The sequence below is a fragment of the Leptonotus elevatus genome, chromosome 5 (assembly GCF_054856555.1).
Source record: "Leptonotus elevatus isolate MCC_2025b chromosome 5, RoL_Lele_1.0, whole genome shotgun sequence".
Classification (NCBI taxonomy): Eukaryota; Metazoa; Chordata; class Actinopteri; order Syngnathiformes; family Syngnathidae; genus Leptonotus; species Leptonotus elevatus.
The window spans coordinates 9,823,437-9,831,867 of NC_141243.1; the positions used below are offsets into that span (position 1 = coordinate 9,823,437).

An 8,431-nucleotide genomic window follows, 5' to 3' on the forward strand; every position below is an offset into this window, starting at 1 on the left:
GCGCTGCTTTTGGCTCTCCGACTGTCAGCCAATCACTCTGGTGTGCAGCCCCTCCGCGTCAATGTCATTAGCTCAGGCCTGACAACTCTGCCGCTCAGCCCTCTTAAGATTATTTGCCCGTATCGTCACTTTGAATGAGCTGCAACAAAGTGCATTCGAATTCTGCATTTTCCAAACTTCAATAAATGCCCTTGAATATTCAACATTGGCTCCGTGTGCAGGTGTTCCCTGAAAATTCATCTTTTGTTGTCGTACCTGTCAGAGTGACACACAAACAGGCGCACACGCGCCGTCGCTGATTGAATTTATTGGGGAATGGATGTTGACTTGGACCACTCCAAGTAGGCTAGATTGTTGTTGTTCACGGATTGACAGAAAGACCCGGAGCGGCTGATTGAAAGTGCCTTTTAGCTTGCTCTCACTGTATATTTGATTTGGCAAAATGGAAGGGGGAGTCCAGTCTTTTCCCAGGATGCAAACACAAGACTGCCTTTGCGAGCTGTATGTTTTGTGTTTGTGTGTCTTGGCCCGCGTCGCTAAATGCTGCATAAATTGTGCCCCTTTCAGGTATTAATTGAATAATGCAAGCACTCCTCTCGTCAGCCACTGAGCGCCACTGAGTGCAGCACTCTCTCGGCGTCCCCGCCTGTGACTTGACAAGATTTATCTGTGTTGTTCCAGCCAATGCGTGCCATTTGTTCCAAATGTGGGCCATAAACATGCAAAGAGCAGAAGTGTGCACTCGTAAAATAAGGTCCTCAATGGCTGTTTTACAGCCCAAAGGGACTGGTGTTGGGTGGTTGGGAGTGGAAAAGGGGGGGGGGGGGTTCAGCATATCAAATCATGTTGGAGCTCTTGCTGAGCCAACGGCGTGTTTTAAGTTCTCCTCCAAGCAGCCATGTGATGAAATGAAACGACTTGCGCCATTAAGGAAAAACGCCACATGCGAGAGAGATGTTGGACATTGTGATAAATATGCATAATGTACATTATTTTCCAATCTTTTTTTTTTTTACGGGACACGTTTCATTCGGTCGCCTTATGTCTGCTTCCAAACTTTAAAAGGAAATTTAGCTTGACGCATTCAGGAACGCTCCCATACCAAAAAAATGGTATAAACTTCTATATAACGCAGTTAACACGCATCTTCTGTAAAGAATAAAATCAGTCGCCCTTTAATGAGCCTAATTCAAATATCCTTTTGTTTCGGCGCGGACGTTTTGGCTCCTCAAGTTGTCGACATTGCGTCGGGACGAGGCCCAATTGCGCGTCCGTAAATTGATTTGCTGATTTAGCACCTCTCTAATTTTCCACACAGTAATATTAGCCTTACCTACTGCCATCTGTTTTTATTATCCGGGTAAATATGTTTGTCTCAGGATATCAATAATCATAAAGAAAGCCATGACTCACTCCCTCGAACGCTGTTTGTGTGTCGCGCCGGGGCCAGCTCGCGCCAACAATTGCAAATATTCCACATATTTCTCCGTGTAATTGGTGGAAAGCAAATGTTATCAGCCTGAGTATCTTCCGAGTGTGCACGCTCCCACACACACCTAGGCTGCTGTGGCTGATGCCTTGACTGAGTGTGTGTTCTCCTATTACAGACAGTAATTACCGTCAGTCACCCTGTGTGTCCATAACAAGGCGGCATAATGCCCTAATCAAGCCTGGATTAATCCAACCCTCCCTCTAATCACTCTAAAAGTGATTTATATTGTTTTTCCTGTTCTGAACAAATGAAATCTGTAGCCCAAATTAATACTGGCTTTTCATCACCGGGAAGTTAAAAAGCCAGTAACCGTCACATTCTTGTCATTAAGGCCGCATCCGAGGAGACGTTTATGCGCGCGCGCGCACACACACGCGTGCTCACGTTTAACAAAAATATACAGTGTAATGTAATATTCCATTAAGTTGGCTCTCTAATAACCATTAGTCGTCTGCTGAGAAAGGCTTTCAGACAAAGAAAATGAGGGTCATCAGGAGAATAACTACAATTTTATTGCAGTGGTTTCCTCCAACAGAGTCACTTTGATTTAATAATTCAAATCAGAGAAATAGTGGCTGATGAATTACATTTGGCCAATTACTAGGTGTACTTTCGAGGTTTAAATTAAGAGCGCCGTGAGTATATTTGCGAGGGTTTGTGTCTTTTGTTACACTGTAATGGACTTTATTTTTTTCCCCCCGCCATCGATCAATTATTGGAATAAAAAACGCACAATATCGTTCCGTGCAATTCATTTGTCAAATTGCATCTGCCACAATCTTGCAATTTCTTGGTCTCGGGGTTTCATTTAAGATAGCGAGCCTTCTATTTTTGCTCCCATGCCTCCTGCTTTGTTCCATTGCCATTGTTAAACAAATCAATTCCAACACCGACTCACTTCCCACTGTTTTTCATTACGACGAACGAAGGCTGGACACGAATTGTAACGGAGCCCTGAAATTTCCTGCGCGCTATCCAGTTTGTGCTTGGAATACAAACCGACTCACAAGACGTGTACTTAACAAATGCAAATTGTGAGCCAATCTGGCGACGCTCTCCGAGCTCTCCAGTTTCCATATTCATTTCCGTCCCACCCCACTGTTCTCCAACTCCAAGAACAATCCGGGGGTTAAGCTGACAGGAAAAGAAAATGGAGATCTGACCGTGTCCACCGTCTCTCTTTTCACTTCTCCTCACTCTTTCTCGCTCACCTGTGTTGCCCTCTTCTTCCTCCCCATCTCCCCTCCCCTGTTCTCCCTTCAGTCCTCGCTCCCCTGTTCTCTTCATGCTGCGTAATTCTCATCTTACACACTCTGTTGCTCTGCGCTATGAATAATGCATGGTGTGTGAGAAATCCTCAATCTCATGCTTGGCTCCCAGCGAGCATTACGGAGCTTGCATCTCTATTACAGAGATGGAGAAACCAAGAGAGAGCTATATCACATATTGCTTTGTTTTCTTGCATTTAAGATCCAATCTGGGCAGGCTTAAATGTGTATGAAAAACGTAAAGATGCACTCATTTGGCCATTAATTGGTATACGTAGTTATTTTTCCCCCCATTGTCATCATTTGAAGGCTTGAGGTGGTTTTTTGATAGGCACAGTATAACGTTTTTGCCATCCTTGATCAAAACGATTTGCGGCCACACTCTTTTTATTTTTTATTTTTATTTTTTAAAGGAAATAATCATCCATCCAGCCATCCATTATCTGAACCGCTCATCCTAATGCAAACAAACTTGAGAGCTGGAATATTAACTCATTCACTGCCATTGACGATTATAGACGTAAAAAATTCATTTGAACTATTTCTATTAGTTTAACATTTTTTTCCACTTATGTAAACCTAGAAAAACAAATTATTTTACATTTGGAACAGATATCAAATTTGTGATTAATCGTGAGTTAACTCGTAAAGTCAAGAAATGAATTATGATTTTAATCGCCTGACGCTCCTTATTTTTAATTGTAATTAATCGCATGACTTCAATAGTTAACTCACGATTAATCATACATTTTATGTCTGTTCTAAATGTACAATGTTTTCATACTCAAAAATGTTAAACTAATAGAAATAGTTCAAATGAATTTTTGACGTCAATAGCCGTCAATGGCAGTGAATGAGTTAAAGTGGAAGTCAACCTTAAACATTTCTTGGCAATAATATGTTATATGTGACCTCACTAGTCTTAACATGATATTCTGATTAATACTGCATTTTTAGAATATGAGTTATAAAGCAAAATCCAGCTGTTTTTATCTACTTCAGGGTGCGGCCTTTTTGCCTCTTGCTGTTGACTGAAGATGACATCACAGTTGCTCAGGCAACAACCAATCAGAGTTCACCTGTTTTTTGAAGCTGCGCTGTCATTGGCTGTTACCTGATACCTGAGCAACTGTGATGTCATCTTCAGTCGACAGCAAGTGGCAAAATGGCCGCACCCTGAGATGAATATAAGCGGCTGGGTTTAGTTGCTGAACTCGTATTCCACTAACGCAATATTAACCAGATTACCATACCAAATTGGCCCATCCAGTCAAGTCCACAACAAAAAAAATTGAATGTTCATACTAGGGGTGTGCCCAAATATCGATTCTCATAAGAATCGCGATTCTCATTCAGTACGATTGAAAATCGATTTTAAATGTCCCAAAATAGATTTTATTTAAATTATTTTATACTGTCTTCCCTTTGTTTGTGTGTGCCTTTAATGGGAGTGCTGTTCATGTTGTACCCGATTTGGCCACTTAGGGGCAGTGTGGTTCCACGCGGTCTGATACACTGTTAAGTTGTAGCCACATTAGCGAGTAGAAGGAAAAAGTCACGATCAAGTTATTCCAATAAAAGTTTTTTTTTTTGCAGCGTGGAGACGTTCTTTTGAGTGATAAAAGTGCCTCGAGTAGCGCACTAATTAGCATTAGCGAGTCAAACTGGAGTAGATCATTACGATTCCTTGAACATCGATAAATTGAAGCAAAAATCACTGTCAATCAAACCGAAAATTGATTCTGAATCGAATCGCACACCCAAAAATCGGAATCAAATTGAATCGTGAGACATTCCAAGATTCCCACCCCTAGTTCATACTTTCTTTTATGCTTTTTTTCTTTGGGTTTAAAAGATATAATGGAACAACACATTTTCGATTTTTCCCACAAATTTTTGCTTTATATTAGTCCTTGTCCTTTTTTTTGTGGACACCATTTGCCCCGTCTGCCTATTTTCGAAAATACTATTTACTAAAATACATTGTAGTAAACGAATCCATCCATTCATTGCATCCCACTCCACATCTTTACACTTTTTATGTGTACAGTGGTGCACACATTTATGTGCCCACACATAAATCACATATAACTTGACACAATCCTCAGTCTTTAGTCATGCGGCGCGAATAATAGAATTTCACAATAACAGGGTATACACCAGATGTGTAATGCCAGTTTTACAAACTTCTTGTACTGTTGACAAAGAAGGCATACAAAAGTACCGATCAACTAATCCAATGTCGTTCATCTCTGAGAATTTGGTTGTTTAATGTACAAATGTAACGCATATGCATTGTGTGTGAGCGTTTGAAAGGGTGAGAGATGCCACATAGACTCAAGTTTTATGGGGTGTGTACACGCTATAAAAGCAGTGAAGAGTTAAAGTGCTTTTCTAGCACGCTCAAAGCCATGTGTCAGCAGCAGACCACTAAATCCACACAATTCCCCCGAACACTTTCCCTTCCTCTGATAGTCCATCATGGCTCCGTTTCAGGTGGCTGGCCCGCTGTGGCTGACGGGGCCGAGTCCTTGAGGAGATCATGCGTCTGTAGAAAGTACAGGACAAGCACTGATGTTGGAGCTTTGGAATGATTCTCTAGCTGCTGCCCCTTCCTGCTTTTTTTTTCTTTTTTTCTTTTTTTTACTCTCTCGTTCTTTCTGGTCTGTTTCGTCCAAATGTCTCTATGATAGCGTTCCGTGGCTTCACCCGCATGGATTGGAATGCCTTGAATGATTATGTTGACGAGATATCCTTGATCATGTCTCCACCTTTAAATGACCCGCCTCATTACCTCCTCCAAGACGGATTTCAGTGTTTCTTTTTCTCGTTATCTTTATTTAGCAAAAATGTGGCATCTATCTGGATATAATCATACAATAGAGAGATCATTTCTCAGGCAGAATAAGCACAGATCTCTGCAGCCACTTCTTGAAAATGCTGAATTTTGTCATAAGGTGGCCTTGCGTTAAGCACTCCCTCCTCAAAATTTTTAGGTGGGGGTTCGGATCCGGGCTGAAATTCGCATGTTCTCCCTATGCCTGCATGTTTTTTTGTTTTTTTAACCGGTTGCTTCAGTTTCCTCCCATATTTCACAAACATGCATTTTAGGTTCATTCAAGACTGTAAATTGTACTTCGGTGTGAAAGTGATTGTGAATAGATGTCTATATATGCCCTGGCGACCAGTCCAGGGTGTACACTCTTAAAAACAGTTGGGTAAAAAAAAAAAAAAAACCTGATATGAATTCAAAAGGAATCGGCCCAAATTTTTCATTTATCATTTAACCCTAAAAATCTAATAGTTGGGTCAAATGAATAACTCACAAAACAGTGCTTATTTTTTTTCAGTACAAAATAACCCAAAATTTTCTTAACTCCCAAAAGTTGGGTTGATTCCTTTTGGATCCATATTGGGTTATTTTTTACCTAACTGTTTTTATATTGCACACTCCACTGTAAACAAAAATAAAAAATACTGTATTTACTTGAAAAAAATGAGCAAAAAATGTTTCCACTCAGAAATTCTAAGTAACTTTTGAGTACATTTTACAAGGTTATATATATATATATATATATATATATATATATATATATATATATATATATATATATATATATATATATATATATATATATATATATATATATATATATATATATATATATATATATATATATATAACTCCGCCCCTCATCTGGGATCAGCTGTGATAGGCTCAAGGCCATCCATTCTGGATCAAAAATGGAATGGCTTCTGAAGTGTTTATTAGGCAAACACAATAAGTTGGAGTTATATTGCATACTGTACATACTGTACATTTATAATGACAAAATACCGGCATAATGTAGAAGATTGATATCTTTTGAAGGTTTCCATTTCAGTGCTGATCCAAATTAAGATTGTCCGACCATGTTGGAAGGCCATTGTACTTGATATTATACCGCAAGAAATGTGAATATAGTTAAATGTTAGCCCTTATTTCATGGCGCTGAAAGCAGAAATATTCTCGTGGTGGTGGTAGAAACGGCCTCAAGCTCCTTCCTGTCTTTCCCCCTACCCTTTTTTGGGGATGAAGCGCAGATGAATCACACTAACGACCCGCGCTCTGTGTGGCCGCGCCGCTCTGAAATTAATACCCAAGCAATGAAGATATAGGGCAAATAGGTGAGAATAGGGAGCTTGGTATTCACTCTTGGGTGCTACGTGCTCAGGCACAGGCACACACACATCCATGCGCTTACAGATCATGCACACAGACCCTGACAGGCAGGCTATTATCCCCCAGCCCGGGCTCCCGTAATTGGCTATCTCTTTTTACAAATGTGGCTCCGCCTGACTCGCATATCAGCCCCTGTCTCATCAACCATGTAGGGGTCACGGTGTCCATGCTTGTGTGTGCGGGCCCGTGTATGTGTTTTTGTGTGCCTTTGTGCGTGTACCTATATGTGAAAGGGTCACCTGTGTGTCCATCACTTGCATGTCTCCTCTCCTCATATGCTAATTTACTATCTGCGTAGCTAAAAGGAGCCAGCCGATCCCAAGTGTGACCAAGGCTGGCTGCTCTTTAACAGCGCCTGAGTATTTTGGCCATTAGTCTGCTAATAGCATCCCGACTATTCCAACAACGCTTAGCTGATGATGAAATATTAGCTTAGCTCAGATTGTCATTAGTGTGGTCTTGCCATGAGGTCACGTTGGACTCATGTATGACTTGCAAGTGAATTTTACCCCACTTTCATTTTAAATAGGAGTGTATAACACTAGTGATCATTTCATAATTTAAAGATACTGTCAAGTGGCATAATTGAAGTGCTAATTAGTAAAAAAAAAAAAATTGAAATGAGAAATTCACAAAAAAAGTTCTTGAAGAAGTTGTAGAAAATTATACAGCATTAATATTTTTTTTAATTAAATAATATCTAAGAAATTGTACTCCATGAATCTTTAACTATTGAACATAATTGGCTTTGTTTAACCAAAAATATATTGTGACTTGTAAATTCTGAAACTCAAAGATAATCCTCTGTACATACAAATGCATAAACCAACTCTAAGAAATAAAAACTAACAAATAAGCGAACAATCAAATAAGTGAACCATCAATAAAAAACTGCTCGATTATGAAGAAAATATTAATCACGATTAATTTGGTATTAATAATAATCTCCATTAGGACAATCTTTTTTTGGGGGGGTACAAAACAAGACAAATACATTTATTTGAAACACTATAATTATGCAAGTTCCTTTTGGACTAAACAAGATTGATAAGATTAGTCATTTTAAAATGAAAAAGGTGTAAATACACAAATTTAAACAACTCAAAATTGGTATTAATCTTTTATTTTTGTTTACGATAATGCCGATTTTGTAATAGTGGAGTGTATTAATTGAAATTGTAATTTAATTTCAATTTATTGCACAGCCCTAACGCCTCCCCAAGCTTTCAAAACGTCTGACCTGCTGATCGATCTCGATTTTTGCCGATTCCGATTTTTTTCTTAACAAGCAGCATACATCTTCAGTGTTCCAATCTTGTTTTATTGGAAAAAAAATTGAAAAGTAAGTATTACAAACGGGTTGTTTTAACTGCACATATATATATATATATATATATATATATATATATATATATATATATATATATATATATATATATATATATATAT

The 8,431-nt window shown here is 39.0% G+C and overlaps 1 long non-coding RNA gene across 1 annotated transcript in view; it reads left to right on the plus strand.

Annotated features, from left to right (window-relative positions):
* The window catches only part of LOC147173632 (uncharacterized), a 12,940-nt gene extending 6,858 nt beyond the window's left edge, over positions 1-6,082 (plus strand). Inside the window, exon 3 of the long non-coding RNA XR_015094855.1 lies at positions 5,257-6,082. This is a non-coding gene — a long non-coding RNA (uncharacterized LOC147173632). The remainder of the gene's footprint in view (positions 1-5,256) is intronic.
* The last annotated feature ends 2,349 nt before the right edge of the window (positions 6,083-8,431 follow it).